Here is a 19,416-nt window from a genome sequence, read left to right as displayed (position 1 = left end):
CAGCAGGCCGCAGTGTAGCGACTTGCGCATAGAGCGTACAGGACGTGGTGACATGCATCACTGTTCCGAGGAATGGAGGTAGTTTGGCATTATTTATTTTCTTTATTTTAATTTTATTTATTTATTTATTTTGTACATTTATAATGAGCGCACAAAGCCCACAGGCATCCAAGCGCTGGTTACACACAATTGCTTTCTTTATTTGTATGAGAATGTTCAGACAATTTAAATCAGTAGGTATTTCTCTGATCATCATCTACTCACTTTATGATCTTCTGGTTTGTTTTAACATTGTTTTGTTCCTCCTTACCATGTTACATTTTAAAGCATGCTAAATTCAAGATGACAGAATGTTCCTAAGAAGCATGTTTGAGAGTGAAGGTTACAGTTTTGGGGTGGGCGGCATCAAGTCTGGCTGGCATGTAGATGCAAGAGTTTTTCATTGGCTGATATTTTAGTGCATGCTTTCGTAGTGTATGGATGGATAGATGAGTTTGCATATGTTTCTGTGTGCAAAGTTTATGAAGAGCTAGATCACTGATACTGGTATGCTTGAATGAGAAAATGAGTTAAAGAGGTTAGTGCTGACCACAGTACATGCCTTGTCACTGCCCCCTGTAGTAGCATGTTTGGGCAATTTACAGCACCCTACTATGTCCTGCTACATACTACTGTTTATTTAGGGTATATTTCTAAGCTCTTTTCCTTAGACATCTGACAATTTCCTTTTATTTTCCTGCTTTGTTATCTTTGGACCTTTGTTCACTCTGCAACCTGGTGCAAGGTGTGTGGTGTATATTGTTTTAGGTTGTTTACATTGTTATATGATAAAACAGTATATAGTTGCATCCGTTCTTTTTCTTCTGTTTGTATTTTAATTCTGTACTTTAAATTTAAAAAACAAGCATTGGAAAAGCCATCAACTTTGGCTTTTGTGTAGGGATTGAATAGACATTTTTCTGGCACTGCTACAATAGCTCTGCCTCCATAAGAAGACAACATCTGGGAATGGCATGATGACCTGGGCATATGAGGGAGTGCCTGACACATGCCTATATAATAACTATAGACTGGCCAAAACTGTTAGTGTTGCCAAAGCTTGCTTTAAACAGGATTGCAGTGCAGGAAAAGATGCAAGATCACACATTTGTTTACAAATCAAGCGGCTGAGTCATTTTTGTTACAACAGGATCTGATTTACAGCTGCAATAAAGCCATTACTTAGATCCCAGGGGTGTGTTTGGAGAAGGAATAGTCATAGGACAGAGCATGGCCATGAGTGGTCAATGGGTGTGTAAAAAGTGAAACACCCACAGGCTCTTTAACCCATCTCACATACCATCTCTGTTCTATCTCCACTGCCCATGCTGAACATTTTGACCTATAGGCAGCACTCACAACACCACTCAACCTCTGCCAGCCCGCACCTATGGGTGCAAAGCACCTCACCAGACATGAATGGCAGGCTGCACAGTTCATTACTTGCAGGGGGAATTTGGTTCCTTCTTCTGAGCAGAGGTCCCGACTCTATGTTTTCAGAGTGCAATGAATAGAGGCCAGCGGGTGTCGTGGATGGTGTCAACCCCGCCACCTCTCATGTCGTTGATGGTGTCAGCATGCTGAAGGTGCAATCAGGAGTAAATTGAAAGTTAAATGTTTGTGTGTATGTTATGTAATGTGTTTTTATGTAATCGTGCATGCAAGTGGGGTTGTCGGAGTGCATGCGTGCAAATGTTTATTTTTATTTGTGCATGCATGTAAGGAGTTGTCTGAATGCTGTATGAATGTGTGGGGTTGTGTTAATGTATGAATGTCTGGGTGAATGAGAGTATCTTTGTTGGATGAATGAGATTGTATGTTAGGTATGAGAGTGTTCATATATGCCCTCCTATGCTGAATGTATGAAGGGGTAGTAGTCCTCTAATTTTGGGGGGTTGATACTAGTGGAATGGAATTTACTGGACATCAAGGGTAAAGCAAACATGATGAATGCTATTACATAGCTAGACTGGCATACTTGGGTGCAGCCATCCCAGCTATTCTTTCATACTCTGGCATTTTATTTTTGACTGAGCATCAAGGGTAACACTCTTGCAAATGTAGACTGGCCTTCATTGGTGCAGGCAGTATGGATATATCCTTACTGTGGTATGGCTGCTGGGAATGAAGGGTAAAGGAAACAATTGTTTTTACATGGCTAAACTGGCCACCATTTATGGTTCCAATCTGGCCATATATTCATATTGTGGCATTGCATTTTATTACTCTGCATCAAGGGTAAAGAAAACATGTTACGTGATATTACATGGCTAGACCATCCTACATTAGTGTAGCCAGTCTGGACATGTTTTCTTACTGTAGCATGACATTTTTTACTGTCAAATATTGTAAGTGGAAATAATAGCATATATCAGTGCAGTCTGGATGAATATGTATGGGCACAACCCGCATGAACATTTGTTTACACTGCGATATATTGTGGGCAAAGGCACTGATGGTGACTTACATTGATACATTTTTTTAATGTGCTACCATATAAAACCAATTGCAAACGGTGTGACTTTTCGCCCAATTTTTTTACAAAATTTGTGCTTGAAAATGCACCATTTTATCCCTAGATTAAAAGAAAACTCTCATGAGAGAGCAACCCCCCTCCGAATCCTTTGTTGGTTGGTTCAGGCTCCCTCGCTTCCCACATATTCGAGGCAAATATGTACACCTGTGCAGGTATAAAATATACCGGCCACCACTGCCCCAAAAAGCAAAAACTTAAAAGGCTGACCCCAGTTCTGACAGGTCACTCATTTGGTTTTGTGACTTCTCAAGAAGGGTCAGAAAATCTGAGCTAGACAGACATTTCCTATGCTCTGATCAGGGTCACATCTCGTGTGATGTCAGTCCCTACGATGTCATCATTCTGCTCATTACTATTTTTGAAACCTGAAAACCCTACCTTTTCTTGGTCACAGGATGTTGGCAAGTATGTAGACTGATTAAATTGTGAAGAAACGGCGTCCTGCTATTCTTGCTCCATACATTAAAATGTGAGACTGTCATTTAAATCGTATAACTAAAGAAATTCCTCACCAGAGAACCTCGCCACTTTTGAATGTCTTGTTTTCTCCACTATCTTCTAACAGCGTAAGAAAGAGCACGCATGTCACGCCTTTCGTGCTCCACAAACGTGGCCTTTGCGGCCGGAAGTAGTCAATGTTTGGCCGAGCGACGTTTTGTATTCCGCAGTGTGTCATCTCTGCCGGGTGCTGGAGACCCTTTGAAGTGGCGCAAGTTCCAAGAGCGTGTGCCGTTTGTCAATAGACACTACCTTAAATCACTGCCACGTGGGACAAGGCGCTGAAACAAACCACAGTGACTGCTTGTTTTATGACCTTCTGTGCAGTTATGGCGTCCCAGTTGAATCATAACAGCACAGACAGAAAATATGATATGTTTGACTGGATTTTGTGCAGTAGATGACCTGTGTCTGAACTTACATTGAACTGTTCTCAAGTCACCAGGGCAAGGGAAACGGCTGCAAGCCAATGCTTACATAATGCAGGAACCCACCCCGCGCGCCAGTCCACCAGTGATCGTTTCAGGGGGCACAGCCGCATGGCGCTCATCATATCATTCACCAGGCAGGCTGCCCCAAAAACATCAACAGCGAATATATTGTTTCTTGGCAGCAGATGCTACAATGAACAGTGTTGAAGACTGTTCTTTGTTTGTGCAATGATCACGTTATTTTTATGAACGCCAAGATATAATTCAGCTGTACTTGTTCTCTATGTAACACAATAAATCACGGTGTGGCTGACATTTTCTCTGTGAGCCATACTACAAGACGCCCTCCTAGAGACTGAGTAAACAAGTGGTCACCAACCACCCAGTCTGGTAGCTTTTATTTCTGGAATGTATATTTGCATGCGTTTGTATGTATTGAGTGAGGGGGCGACTGCTTCAATCAGAAACGCTGTACATGAGCGCAGTGGTGGAAATGGAAAAAAGTTGGTTGGGGATCCCACAAGGGCTGGGGTGAGGGTGGGGTTTTGGGGTGGCAGTGTCCGAGGAGGCGGGGTTTAGAGGGGGCGGAGCTGGCAGTGGACCTCCGATCAACGGAAATGTCCAAAATAATATTTTAAAACGGCACTATCAAATATTCGGGCACAAAAGGAATGAATGGCCATGTGCAGCTTTGGCCCACTTTTGCATTGGAGCTTAGACAATGTTATGCCCCAGTCCAACCCTGGCAGCCAGTATGCAGATGTATAACATTTGCCCACAGCATCAATCACAAAGCACACTTTTACTCCTGCACGTGCCAAAACAAGACAAATTACACAGGGTCACCGGAGTCAACACACATTAAAATCCGGCCACTAAAAAATGCAGCACATCACATAATATATAACGTATCTGATGCGCTGCATTTCATAGAGGTCAGATTTTAATGTGTGCTGGCTCCGTGTGTCTCTCAGTGTTTGTTCTTAGTTGGTTATACAAATAGGTATAACCAACTAAGAATAAACACCAGAGAGACAAAGGAATCAGGTCTACAATGAATTAAAGCACCCGAGGGGAGAGTACAAAATAACAAAAAGGCTCTGTGCAGTGTGCACAGTCCGCTTGCACAGTGGGGCAGATTAGACTCTGAGATCACCAAGGTGGGGGCTCCAAGATCTAATCTGCCCTGTGCGAGCAGAGCACTGTGCTGAAAGAGTACAGGGCAGATTAGATTGGTGGCTCGGCAATGCAGGTGCTCCGCCCATGTCGTTTTGGGCGCTCTCTTTTTTTTTAAAGTAACCCAGCGCAGCGCATGGGTGTGGGGCGGCTGACTCTGGCGGGATCCTGACATATGGCTACACATCTGGTGCCGGATTTCGGATCTGGCGAGAGCCGGCGCAATGACCACCACTGCATGAGCGGCATAACAGTGTGCGAGGAATCCCTTTGCGGAGTGCGTCACAAAAGAAACACGTAATAGTTGAGTGAGTTGATGACCTGGTAAATGCCAGCTGGAACATGGAATGGGAACCGCACAAGCTAAAGACATAGCTAATTATTACTATAAAACATGACTGTCTAACTTCCATTGACCTTCTTTACAATCAAACGATGTCGATTAAGCTTTATAATTAAGTGCAACACTGTGCCAATATCTGCTGTAAAACTTCTGAAAGGAATACACACGCTAATAGCACTGTTTAACTCTACACCTGTGTGACTATTCAGTGGTGGCCACTTACATGGTATTTTTTTATTTTAATTTTTGTAACTTTTTTTTAAATAATGCTTAATACCTGACTTCGGTTTCTAAGTGCGGATCCGGGATTCGAACCTCTGTTGCTTTGCATGGTCTTTCGGTCTTTCTTCCAAAACCAGCCCGTTGCCCCTGTGCAATCATAATGCAATATCTCTGGTATATGTGAATCGCTTTACTAGCTTGGGAAGGCAATGCTCGTCTTGCATTGTTTTCCAACCTGCCTATTTGCATGGACATGTTGTGACGTGCTGATGTGTTGCCCCCCCTCCCCCCTGGGCAATAATCAGAGCAGTAAACATTGTGGGCCTCATCACAGATTGGGTGAAGCAGCAAAAATGCAACCGTAACGCTATTACTGCCGCTTATGCTCTCTGCCCAATAACGAGTTTCTGCACAAAGCTGGAGATTTACCTCCAGCTTTTTTGGTGGTATTACCGCCGATGGTAATAGCACCGAAAAGCCAAATAGAAGCTGATTGACTCTTAACTAAGTGGGGAATTACAGCCTTACCACAACTCGGGATTCAGTGCTAATGCACCGGACCAAGTTGCGGTAACGCTATTTGTGTTGGGGGCATCCGGCACAATTATTGCTGTTATACTGCCAGGGTTGTGATGAGGTCCTGTGTTTCTGTGTTTATCATTTGCCTCTGTCTTGCCTGTACACCCAATATAAATGCTGGCGATCAAAAAAAAGCCCTTTGTTTTTTTTAAATAAACTGATACGACCTAAAATGACCTCTAGCAAGTACACTGTTTTATTGAAATGTGCTTTATTGTTGCTTACACATATTGGGTAAATGAATAAATAAAGCAAAGAATATAAAATATGGGCTCCATTACAGGGCAGCAGCATTCTTAGATGGGTACAGGCCTCTTCACCAACGCTCGACTCTTTGCATTTTTCATAAGGCTGGGTCCCAGAGTGGGAGAGGACCTGGCCTAGCAGTTCGGGCTGGGCTGCTACCTTCGGTGGCGGCAGCTGCTGACTGATTTGCACATGGCTGGTCCCCTTTTGCAATGGCGCAGACGGGCTAAAAAACGGTGGTGTGGAAGGTTGCCAAGAGCAATTGCCAGTGGTTTAGATTCATTCAAAACCTTCCACCCATCACTTTTGTGGTCAGTCCATGCCATGAATGACAGGTTGGCGTAAGGAGTTGTCTCAGGACTGGGTGCCCTTGCAGTTATATTTTCCTTGCCTGCTATTGCATTACTGACTGTGGCACCCTGCGGCTACGGAATCATGCATTATATTTCTGCAAAGTGCACTGTACTGTATTGAGGTTGGGTGGCCTCAGAACGCTAGACTCTTTTGCAAGGTGTGGATTCATAGCTCTCAGAGTGTCATTTTCTAGCCAGTATACCAAAGCCAAGTGGCCCAGGCTACTTTGGTGTCAAGGCTTGATTGCTGAACTCAAGCATGTGCTCAATTAAACTGTTACACTCTAGACCAGGGTTGTCCAACTCCAGGCCTCGAGGGCCAGAAACCTGACAGGTTTTTAGGATAGTCCTCATTATAATCATGTGCAAAAATGTAGTATCATTGTATTCAAATTGATCTGATGAATATTAATGAGGGGTACCCTGAAAATACGACATGGATCTCGCCATCGAGACCTGGATTTGGACAACCCTGCTCTAGAGCTCCTTGTTATCTCCATTGTCCAAAGCCATCTGTCCAGTAAAAGGCCTTTTTAGGTCCACTTCCTTTCTTTATTCGTAACATTACTTATTATCGTCTCTGCATGTTTTCAGTACAGCACAATAATACAAATAATTGTGCCAGAGATAAACACCTTTGTAGTGCTGTGTATACCACAAAAGAAATTCAACTATGGTTTTTACAGACAGAATTTAGTAGACTCAGTGCTGTTTACTACCTTACCAGTGATATGCATTCAGAGAAGATGATAATGAAGCGTAAATTGAGTAAATGCTTTAGTGTGTTTTGCAAGTGGTGGTTGGCACTGTAATGTACTATATATATAAGAAATCAAACGTTGGAAATGTTTCTAAGGTATCCAGTGATGAAGTCGCTGAGGAAAAGGTCTCCAATGGTGACATTTCCCTAAATTTGCACTCCCAAGAAAATCAAGCACGTTCCCCAAATCTTCTAGGACCAGCATTCCCTTCTACTTGCTTGAGACCTTCGACTTCACTGTTCAACAAGATGATGAAAAAATTGTCTCACAGCTGAGATCTCTCCTTTCCCATATTTACAGGGTTGAAATACCAATGTGAGTACTACACCCTGCTTGATGAACTCTTGGTTTGGAATGGAACAAGGTAAGCCAGACTGTACTTTGCAATTGTGTGCAAATGCATTTCCTTCATCGCCATCTACAAAATCTCCCCCTTTTGTGTTCTCGAATTATGGACGGTATTTGTACAATACACTCGAGGAGTTTTTTTGCTTTCTGAAACAGGAAAAACATGCATGCGCTGAACATGAGAGGTTCCTCATTCCGAAATTGGACCATTCATTGAAACATAGAACACAACCCATTGTCCAGAACACATGACAAAAAATAGGATTTGACATGTTTTTTTCCAGTTTTCTTCACAGGGTGGGGTTGTAGGATGGCCTATGTGGTATTGGTACCTAAATTGGACAAACATCTAAGCAAAACGGTGTTCAGCTTTTGTGGCAAACACAAAGTCTGTGAGATGTTCCTACTGTAATGGACTGGAGGTAAATACTGAGTCCCTCATCTGAGCGAAACCTTGAAGTACTTGAGGTAGAAAGGTCCAACACAACATGTTAAAAGAAAACAAGATTTCCAAACTTTATCCCAGGGCTATGGTCAGCTGAACGCACAAGTACAGGGTGTGGAGTGCCACTGAACCCTCCTTTCCGAAAAAGCCCTGATATCAGGGTGTGTTTCGATTGCGGTCCAGATGATATTCATAGTTATAGAATGTGTAGGTTGTCCTCATGTCTGGTCAATGGTGTCTTTGTCCAAAGGACTGGACTTTGGCTTCCTGACTGGTGTTTTTGTCCTAAAGCAGGAGGCAACAATCTCCTGCAAGGTGTCTGTATCCCAAATGATGAGGAACCAGCCTCCTGCAGATTTTCAGGCAAGCCCTTACACCATCGTGCCCCTGGTCTGCTCACTGTTTCATCAGGCTTACACATGTGCTTTCAGGAAGGTTTTAGATGCACTCTTCCTAGGTCCCTGTTTCTTGCTCTAGTGAGCCTTCTTTAATTAGCTGGTGGTCTTAACATTCTATCAGTGTCTGGATTATAGTTACAAACTAGTTTTATCTTCCTTACACTGTTTCTCGTAATACTTCTTCCAGTATCTCTAAGAGCTTCTTGCCACCGGTGTCTTAGGTTTGGAGCAAAAGCTTTTTCAGCTTTGTTTGACCTCAGTCCTAGTGCCCCGCCAGCAATGGATACGTAGGTCTAGCAAATCTAATTTCTGTAACTGGCTCATTGTTTGCCTGTCGTCGCAGGGCCACAGTGCTGCAACTTCCCTTCTTGGCTGCAGTAGACATCTCCCTCATTGTGCAATCTGCTTGATCTCCAGGAACAGTGTCATCTCTCCCAGTTCAATTCCTACACTAGAAGGATTTTACTAGATCTTTTCACACTATGGTGAAATACAAAAATAAGTCTGGTTGAGTACTGGTTACTGGTTCTTTTTACATGTCAGTGTCATTCTGTGTGATTGGTCTGTTCTATGCAGCTCCAACTCCTCCCCACTTCTGTCTATGTGTTCCACCAGGTTTGGGCTATGGGCTATTTTTTCCATCGGGGTTCAGATCCATTTTGTAGTTGACCTTGGTTGACCATTGGGCTGTGAGCAGAAAGAGCTAGAAAAAGATGCACCACAATTTTGGTCTCTCAAGATGGAGGCTGCTTGATCATGTATACGCTCCCTGGCAACTATGTTTGCAGGATCAAGTTGCATGGTACTCTGTGTCAGTGATTCAAGACACGTAAGTACACCCTAATGAATTCTACACTCTCTTCTATTGTGAATGGTGTATTCACAGGCAACCTGTGAAATAAAATGTGTGCAAATGTTCAGCCTGAACCTCTGCTCTAGACACAGGACTGCAGACAAGTTTGGCTGACCACATACTGTAAAGGCAGGCACATTGAGTTTGGATGTGGACATATGCTCATTTGCCTCCTACAGAAAGGGTCTGAGAGCTCTGAGGGTTCCACTGGGTACAACCCCTGGGGTTTGTATCACGAACTGCATGGATCCCAAGTCCTACCCTATGGTAATTAAGCAAGTGTTTTTGTCACGTCATTTAGAGCTAAAACATCCAATGAAAGCCAATATCTATTGGTATCCATGTCACAGCCATCTTTGAAGGAACAATGGATACAACTGGAAGGAGATAATTGTCTGTTAGTTGCTGGTACCACATGTGCACACATTGGGCCCTATTCATGGAATATTTGCCCGGTTCAAAGTGAATTTGCACTGTTTAAAGTGTATTTTTGCAGTGCAAAGTCCGGGCAAAGTCAGTGCATAGTCATTTTTGCAGTACAAAATGACTTTGCCCAGAATTTGCACGGCAAAAATACACTTTGCATGGTTTCATGAATCAAGGTTTGTGCCAGCAATGCAAAGTCACTTTTCAGCAGTGCAAATTCACTTTGAACCGGGCAAATGCTCCATGAATCAAGCCCATTGTGTGCCCAAGTTACCCACACCCTGTGGATAATTATGGAAAACAAACAAAAAACATCCTCTGCTGGGGCATTCATGGGGAGTCAGGGCTGTGTTTGCTCAGGACTCCACTTGTTTCATCAGATCTAAGTAGGATCCACATTTTTGGGTGCTTCCCAAGGGATCATTGAAGTGTGTTCACAAACCCATGAACAAAGATGTGCTGTAGGAGTTTTGTTTCTGTGGCTTTGCTAGGACATTTGCTGCAGGACACCTGTACATAGACAAACAGTCAAAAGGTGCTTCCAGTTGTCATTGAACAGAATAGGGCTGCCTGCAATAAACATGTGACTGCCTGATACCTTCTCACTCTCTGCCTTTGACCTGAACATGGCAACTACTGTATTTAAACTATGAAGAGTTATTTGTCCTCTTGTGCTTTGTCAAATAAAGGTGTCATAATATAGTCAACAAGTCTTGAACTGGAAATGATCCAAACATGGCTTCCACTTATAATTAAAAAAAATGCCTTCCTTCCTTGCCTCTACCAAGACCACAAGCCACAAATAGGATCCAGTAAACAACCTCTCGCCACCTTTTAACGTACACCTTACAGCCCCAAACATGCCAAAATGTCCCAATTTATTCTGGGATAACATAAATGTAGGTCATTATGTATCCAGTGCAACAATACCCAAATGTAAAGAATGCACAAACGTCATAGTGTCATTTATAGTATTTTACAAGCCATAGGGGGAAGGACACAGTGCGGTACCATAGTTTCAATGAATAGTAAAACCTAGTGTCAGTAATTATCTCCATTAAGTAAGGGCCGTCACAAATACCCAGCCTCACAACAACAAACTAACGTCACCGATGGACCATTTATCATCCATCAAGGATTTATTTTACCACACACAATCATTTTACAAATTCGAGTACAATTAAACTCTTAATCACTCTGCCTTCATTGGTATGAGTAAAATTTAAAGCAAAAATCCTGCTTGGTTCGTGTTTAGTACACAGAACAATTCAATACACAATGTAGATTTGTGAGGGAAAGTCATCCATTTACATCATATAAACATTTCTACTTACATCTGTTAGGCTTAAATAAGCCTCAGGGCATTCCCGTGGCAACAAAAGCGCCGTCCGCATGGTGCGAGGGTGCCATCTTGTTTGCATTCCAATTATAAAGAGACTGTGACGTCAGACAGCAACGTCTGACGTCATGCGTCATTTACGTCATTTACATTCATAAACAGCGCTTCTGCTGTGCGTCTTAAACATTCCATATTGCAACCCCTTCTACACTCGAAATTGCACTAATTCGCCCAAACATAGTTATACCCACATCATTACTCACAGCCATTCTTAGCAGTATTCGTTTTTCTCTATAATGCAAATCAAAAACAGTTAAATTATTCGCTATTTAAAGTTTAGTCTTGGTGGTGGACAAAGTCTTAAACCGGAGCATTTTCCAATACTACATATATCATCAAATATTTCCTTTGATGCATATCATATTAACATACATATTCATTTGTTATTTTCAGTTGAGCATGGCGTCAATATAATAATTGATTCCTTCTCTCATTCTTACACGCATTGTATCAAAAATTTCACTCAATTTTGTGATTGACTTCATTCAGCAATCAGCAAGAAACATCCTGACACGGACCACTGCTGTGCATTTTGAGCATTTATGGTCATCTTCCCTTCTATGAAAAAAAACCCATTAAATGCATGTTCTGGTTGCTTTGAGCATTTAACGATTTGACACCTTTATTGCCACAATCCTCTGTTAACAGAAAGTTTATAAGGTACTCAAACACATGCTGCTTGGTCCATTCCATATTTATATCTCCATGTATCTGCTAAATTTAATAAACACCTTCAAGCACTATCAGTATAACCAATAGTGCTAATTCTCTTTCTAGCAGTCAATGGGTCTCAGTACGAGACCAGCGGTAGCTGTGCCGGTAAAACCGGCAAGCAGCTGCCGGACTTGTGGGGATTTACTGGCTCTGGACTTCCCGGAATTATCAGGGCATGGTGGTCCGGTAATTCCGGACCCGGCATTCTGTTACTCCCCATTCCCGTGCAGTAATGGTGCCAGTGTTTCCACGTCTGTCTGCGGCCGGTGGCGTTACGCTCGCCAGGTCAGACCTGGTGGGTGTAACACCACACGGTCACAAAACTCGTAGTTAGCCGGTCCAGAAAACGGTACCGGTATGGTTTACCGGCATCGTTAAATCCAGACCAGCTAACTTGCAATGAGGCCTTATGTTACACACACGAAGCAGTGGTCTCTTTGGTCCCGGAACCGCTCTGTGGTTCTATTCAGAGCGGTATCATCAAGATGGCAGATCACAGTGCAAGCAGATCTGCGATCACCGTTCCAGTCTTTTCACGTTCGCCAGAGGTGCGGCGTACCGCTCACGTGATCCCTCATATGACGCGAAGGCTTCCAGTTCTTCGCGTCGCTACTGTTCTAGCTGATGCTCCGTGAGTTTGCAACTAGATTGTTCTCTTCAATCCTTGGTAAACCTTTCCGACTCTTTACTAATACTAACTCTGTCTATCTTCAAACTTTCCAGATTCTTCCCGCAGCATTCTCCGTTCACCCGATCCATCCGGTTCCTACCTGCGCCTCGTTTAGAGACGCCATTTCTAGTTTCCCGAGCTACAGTCTTTCGGGTAATATCCAGTTCCCGTCTGAGCTACATTCTAAGTGTTTCTCCGGGCTTCTTAGGTTTCTGCTTTAACGAGTTCACTTACCTTTACCTCTTTTTGGCAGAATTGTCACCCTGTTGTTCTCTCTGGTTCCCGCCTCTTCGGCTTCTCTCCGGGTATTCCAGACTCGGCAGGTTAAGAGGTTAGGGGAAAGTTTTATTACTATTACTTACCTGATTTTCTTCATCCTTTCTGAGTTCCTCCTATTCATCTCTTCCTATTGTCACCCTCTCCAGAACACTGGTGTAACAGGGGCCCCCGCAGCCCCTGTGGTGCGGGGTGCCCCCACGCCATTGTGTCTGATGGGGCCACATGGCCCCTCTCCCAGTCCCAGCAACATCACTTGTGCTCAGTGCTGCTGCTGCAGCTGCACTACAGTTCTCACTGGGCCATAGCACCGCCTGGGCTGGCAGCGGTGAGGGGTGAACTTGAAGACTTCAGTTTGTCAGGAAGCAGGCATTGGCAACAGTTGCACATTGCCGAGGCGAGCTGGAGCCCACAGCGCATGCACAGCTATGGCAAACTTTGCCTTTGCACGTGCCACAAGCTCTGTCTTACAGAGGAGAGCGAGGCGAGCCTGACCCTGACACCACGTGACGTCCGTGCTGTTGGAGAAGGAGCAAGGAGTGAGTTGGGTCTGGTCACTGTCACCCGCCTGTGTCAGACAGGACAGGATCGATTCGGGACTCTCAGATAAGTAATTTTGAAATTAATTTAACTGCTAAAAGCACAGCCAGTGTTACCTCAGGACTGAGAGCATACATCTGACAGTTCACCGCCATGGTCGTCTGTTACTGCAGCAACACTTGCAATGTTACTTTGAAGTGTGCTGTCCGACCGGCCCACATCCAGAGATGCGGATGTTCGCTGGGCTCCCAATGGGGCTGTCTGACATGGTGTGCGACAAGTCGTATCTCTTTCCCTCTGGCTCTAGTCCTGTGCTTATGTGGAACTCGGCTCAGCCAGAGTCCATCCCCTTTCAAGGCTGCGGAGATGCCGTCTTAAGACTCTCGCCTTCCTCCAAGTGTTGTAAGAGGATTCAATCCAGCACTACAGCTAAGTCAATGCCTAATCTGGGATACTGAATGGAAACCCTTATTGATATATCTTTATGTCCTGTTCATGAGTTCTGGATGACTACCCCTATATAACACCCCTCTCTTGGAACCCCCCTGACCCAACTGAGCCAAGAAGTAGTTCTGTTTTGCAAGTTTAAACGGTTTATTTGAGAATGTAAACAATATATATATATCACACTTTATAATAAATTAATAATTAATATCACACCAGAACATGAGCAGTTAACAACAATGGGTAATGTTCTACTAATAAACTGAATTGATTACCCAGGAGTAGTATAAAGGATGAGGTAGCACGCTTGGGAATAGGAACAGAAGAATAAGGTGGTAGAGAATGCTTTATCTAGTTTCAGATGGATGCAATGTTGAATGAAAATGTAATACAGAAAATACTCAATATGATTTCAACAAAACAATGTAATCACTTTTCTCTGGCAATCCACTCCCCCCCCTTATGCAATGTAAGGAAATGAAGAGGAGAGCACACAGTTCTTAGAAATGCAATCAAATGTAATTCAGTTCACCCCAGCAAGCTTAGACTACAATAGGAGTTTTGAAACACAGGCAAAATGCTTTGAATATGGTGACAATGCAGCGAGAAATATGCTGAAAATACTTTTAATTCCCTTCAGGAGGTTCAGGGTGAATGGTATCTAGTTAATATGAGTTCAGGCTCACTTTAGCAAGGATCTAGGAGTAACTAGCAGGTTAAACGAATTTTTGGCAAAGGAAAGCAAGGAAGCTGCTGTTTTCACACGTGGCTGGATTTTTAACCAAATTGCGAATCGCGGCAAAAGTCGGTTCTAAGCTTGTTGAAAAGCTGAGATTCTAAGCTTTCAGAGGAAAGTTAAACCAAGTTCCTAGCCCAAACGGTTCCAGAGATACGGACGATTAAATAAAGGTAGTTTTTCGGATTTTAAATTTTAAAAGTTCAAAGCGACAGGTTACAGCTTGCAGCTAGAAAATGACAGGTGACAGTTCTACTTAGGTTAAATAGATTGAATTATATTATATTAAACTAAGGGATAGGTTCTGAGTTTTGCTGAGTACTCAAAAGAGATTTTGGACAGGAAGGCGACTTTGTCACGGATCCAGTCACTGCGCACAGCACTTCACAGCGATCTGGTCTCCGGTTCCGAGTACAGCTCTGCTTTCTGGGTCACCGGCACTGCTCCTGGATCTTGGGTTCTGCTGGTCTGGTCTAGCACCGGTCTGCATGGCTCCTAGTCCCTCTTTCTCCGGACACAGCAATGTTCTAGGCAGGGAATTCAAACAGCTCGCCCGGCTGTTGATAGTCTGCAAATGATTTTTGGGCCTGCTGACAAATACTTTTGCTTGCAGTGGGCCTTCTTGGTTCAAAGTTCTGTAGTCTCTGTTTAGTTTGGAAGTCTAAGTGTAGGATCTCTGGATGTGAAGTCGTCGGTCAGCATGCTCCGCAGCAAATGGAATTGAATGTCTCTACCTGTCCCAGCAGTCTCTTTTTATGTGTTTTGAAAGTGGGTGGAGAGGCTAGCTTTCTAGGCCAAACCCCTTCAGAGTTCTGATAGGTTGGAGAATTCTTTGCGTTCTCACTGGAGAACAGGATTGTGTGTCAGAATGATGTCATTTAATGGCTTGCAGAAAGGACACTCCCCTGTCAAATTACACACAAATCTATATTTGACGTAAAGACATATTTCATAGATACACAGTGGTTTGAAATTACATGCACCCATCACGGATCACATGAGGTATACTCTGTTCAAACTCTGATGTTTCTAAGAGCTCGCATTCAGAACTGGCAACATTTTATGTTTTTAACTGGTTTTGCAACATTGGTTTTTCATTAAAAATTATACACATATACACGGCCTGTCCATACATACTCCAGTAAATTCCCATGTCTCTAGCTTAAACACAGAGTCTGTGGTGTCAATAAATAGCGGGGTTTTGCCCCAGAACATCACACAAATTCCCAACGCGTCTTAAAACGTGCACCGAAAAATCACAAGAATTATGGTATCATTTAAATAATTTTGACAAATCCACACTGTGAGTTATACATCTTTCTTAGAATCATATTCTGGCCAACAGGGGTGTGTCTTTTCAGGTCACATGGTATAGAAACCAGTTTATCCAGTTTGTGCCAAGCTCAGAGACCCTGCCCCTCCCAGCTTCTGCCAAGAGGAAGCTGTTTTACGGTCCCCCCAATAAACCATCTGCCTGAGTCAAGGCAGGGCTTTGTTCAAAAGGAAGCCATTTACGACCACCCTAATAAACCATCTGCCTGGGCCCTTTGTTTAGTTTCTTGCAATCCCCTGGTAATTCAATCAGAGAGTGTGTGACCTCCTTTTGGCAGGAGCAACAGAATGCAGCCAGGCCTGGGAATGCATTTGTTGGGCCAGCCCCCACTCCTGTCGGGGGTAGCTGTCTGGCAGAATTCCAGTTTCCTTAGCCAGGTTTCAGCTAAAATGTCACTTTTTGTTCCCCAGTTTAAGTCAAGACAATTTTTACATATGCAGCTAGAATGCTGATTCTAAGTTCAAAACTATGACATTTCAACAGTGACAAACTATGTTACACTCAAAAGTAGGTCACTCAGTTAATTTAAACATTTTCAATTTTTGGTAGTTTTAAATCCAGTTTCAGTTAGGCTGCTGCAGACCTGCAGAGCTCAGCCAGTCCTGTTATGAACATTGTTTTGGGGCTCTTCAACTTCCCAGATTTAGTATGCACACATACTTCATTCTGCCAGATGTCCGCTGGTGTTCAGTGAGAATTTTGGATGTGTTGCAATGTTTGAAAATAGGCATTTTGAGCTGGCATTCAGGGAAACAAAAGGTGATTTTAAAGTGTGGTTTTTCCTTTGGCACACATTTCACTCATGGCACCCCGGCCCATACTGCTCGCACTGGTGGGTGGCAAGTTAGGCAACTATTTTAGTGTGCCCACACTGCGTGGTTCTCCTGGATTTTGGCGCACATGTGGGCTTTTTGGCCATCTTGGATTTTATAAGCCCACAGCACCAAATGTTGCAGCATGATAGCTCAAACGTGGGTCAGGACACCCAACAGTGTGAAGATGTAAACACTAAAATGATGCTCTTAAAGTGTCCGTTAAATGAGTTGTTTTAGTTTTTATTTTGGTGCGCCCACCTCCTTCAGCCTTAAACGATGTAAGCAGAGGAATTCAGTGAATGCATCCAGTATTTATTTGTTTACATTTTTAATATGTATTTTTTTTTATTATTCACTGTTTTTGTCAGTGTAATTCATTAAGTAGTGTTGAACAGTATTTTTAACCTACTAGGATACACGGCAAGCACGTGACTCTGTGGAATGTGTCATTACGTAATACATCTAACAGCTGACATAGATGCGTGTTAAGCTAAGCATAAGCATTAAAGACACATGTACAACTCATTCCCATTGTGCTTGTAGCCTCATGGATAGAAAACACAAGTGAAGCCCCTCAATCATCTGGGACCATGTGATTGCCACGAATGCCCCATGCAAGTGGTGTAGATTTCATTTAATCACATTGCAGGTCAAACAAACATAATTACACCCTTTGAACATACATTGACGTACACAGAAAGTACACACTTTGCATAGTCATTGCTGCCCCAGTCCTTCTGGCGATTACTAGTAAAACCTTTTGAACATTGGCAATTGTCCTGAAGCAAATGCCTCATTGAAGTATTTCAACCCAAAGCATCATGGTACCATTGATCAGTTCAGCCTTGTTTATGTGTTCAGGAACCTGTTTCGAGAACCCCTTCAGGTGCGCCCACACCATTTCAGTCGTATTTAGGTCTGGAATCTGACCCCATTGATGGTCCTGGCTCTCAATAAACCTTGCAGTGCCGCAGTTATTGTCCTGTACTAGACTTGGTTTTTGGGTGCCCTGGTGATAAGATGGGTGCACCTGCAGGACCAAAGCCACACATATCATGTACTATTTGAAGAACGCTGCCTGGGTCATTTTGTAAAAAGTGTAAATTGCACGCAACACCAACATTAGCACTTACTTGCCTTTGGGTCCCCGGCATGTACAAAACAAAAGAGTAAAAACAGGCAAAATTGCCTTGACGCTTTAATTTTACTCTCTGTTTTGTAAAATATATGAGAGCTGCCTGCAAGAGCACTTTGCAGAAGACATATGCAATGGATTCCGTTGGAATAAAGTTTCTAAAAACAGGAGGATTCCATGGCAATCCTTAAATTGTATGCCTACATAGAAATCGCATGTAGGCATAAAAGTGTGTACCCTTTGACGTCAGAGAAGGAATGCAGAGAGGAAATGCTAATTTCATATGGTGCTTCTCTGACCTCAAACGGCAGCAAAATGCCCTGCAGCGTAAAAGCGAGGCGCTAATGGCTAATGTCTTGCTTGTTGTATGCCTCACCTTTGCACTCCAGGGCTTGTTAAATGACCCTCTAAAGATGACTCTCAGGGCGGCACCATGCTTGGAGTTGCCCCTCCATATGAGGTCTTTGGACGGGTGCTTTGTTTGTGGCTTACCAGGAAGGGGCCTCATCGTCTAAATTGCCGCCTGGTTGAACCGTCAGAGTGCTGCAGATGTCTCATCTGTGATTAGATTGTCGTCTAAGTTCTTGACTCTTTCTTTAACATGCAACACCACTTCTCCGTATTCACATCACGAATCATAGGTGACATTTTGTACTTAACAGAAACATAGCATTACCTCAGCCCTGCACAAAATAACGCATAACCCCCCATGCACCAGGACCCTACAGCTTCCCCGGAAATATACCAGAACTTGTATTCTGCTTTAGCCAGTATAAAACCAGGACTAGAAGTCACAGATTGGGGAGGAAGGATTGCTCAGGGGCAACATGTTTATCTTGGAAGCAAGACAACGCAGCGCAACACAGATTTGAATCCCGATCCTGCGCTTAAGCGCATTATAAAATAACAATTATAATTATAGAATGCAAATCAAAAGCCAGTGCTGCACAGTCCAGGGGTTTACATGTCACATATGTGACTCATTTTGTTGAGCCAATCTCAAAATGGACCACAAACATGGCTAGATGGCACTTGAATGTGCTATGTAAGTAACGGGGCACCATGTGCAAGAGCGGAGCGGCTATACTCTGACATAGGCCAGCCCGGGATGTTTTTTCAGAGTCTGGAGGCAGAGATTGCTTAGGCTATTTTCCATGCCTTTTCCCTTTTAGACGTCTCGATTTCTTGTCTCAAAGGTTGTAGGTTCCTGTTTTGCATAGGTCATTGGAGCAAGTTGATTTATTTCTACCAGGCTGAGAGTGGGGCAATTTATAAGCGATGGCTCATTTAACAAGCCATTGTTTTTATACGGTATGTGCTTAACATTTCAGTGTTAAGAACTGAAAGTTACTTGGGGCATTTTTCTTCACCAGGCCACAAGTGTCAGTTAGCTGATTAAACCTATGCAAAAGAGAATTGACGGGCCACACAGACAAGTTGAACTATTTTCTTTATTTTCATGTCTCTTTATTTGACACACCAAACCTTTTCTTGTATATCACTTTTAGTTACACATGTCGCATCCCTGGGAAGGTTGACGTGTCATTTTCTTGCTTAAGTATTCTAGTAGCTGCTTTGGGACGTGGACTAAATGCATCAGCTTGGCAGCAAAGGTCTTTTCATTTTCTAAACAAGCCAATGACTGCCTAGCGCGCACACCAGATGGCACCTCAATACCACTTGGCACCTTGATTAGGAAA

Source organism: Ambystoma mexicanum, chromosome 6p, assembly GCF_040938575.1.
Source record: "Ambystoma mexicanum isolate Mex_15411 chromosome 6p, UKY_AmexF1_1, whole genome shotgun sequence".
NCBI lineage: Eukaryota > Metazoa > Chordata > Amphibia > Caudata > Ambystomatidae > Ambystoma > Ambystoma mexicanum.
The sequence above is the reverse complement of the archived record's forward strand: the minus strand, read 5'-3'. Positions refer to the sequence as shown.